At 59.1% G+C, this 247-nt stretch overlaps 1 non-coding gene across 1 annotated transcript; it reads left to right on the top strand.

Annotated features, from left to right (window-relative positions):
* Positions 1 to 132: 132 nt before the first annotated feature.
* Positions 133 to 205, top strand: TRNAM-CAU. Its single transcript has one exon. It is a non-coding gene; the product is annotated as a tRNA-Met (tRNA).
* The last annotated feature ends 42 nt before the right edge of the window (positions 206 to 247 follow it).

A 247-nucleotide genomic window follows, 5' to 3' on the forward strand; every position in this document is an offset into this window, starting at 1 on the left:
CACACCCTCCCAAGGGTTTTCCCACGGGATTCAGCAGCCAAGGGATGGAGCAGGTGGGGAGGGGTCCAGCCCTGGGTGGGACTTTTATTCCCCCCTGGGGTCTGGAGATGGTTTTGGGGTCCTTTCTGCCCCGCCCTCTTAGCGCAGCGGGCAGCGCGTCAGTCTCATAATCTGAAGGTCCTGAGTTCGAGCCTCAGAGAGGGCAGCCTTTTTGGTTCACCAGTTTGGGATGTCAGACACACACACA

This window comes from Chaetura pelagica, unplaced genomic scaffold (genome assembly GCF_000747805.2).
Source record: "Chaetura pelagica isolate M959 unplaced genomic scaffold, ChaPel_1.0 C10752480, whole genome shotgun sequence".
Taxonomy (NCBI): Eukaryota; Metazoa; Chordata; class Aves; order Apodiformes; family Apodidae; genus Chaetura; species Chaetura pelagica.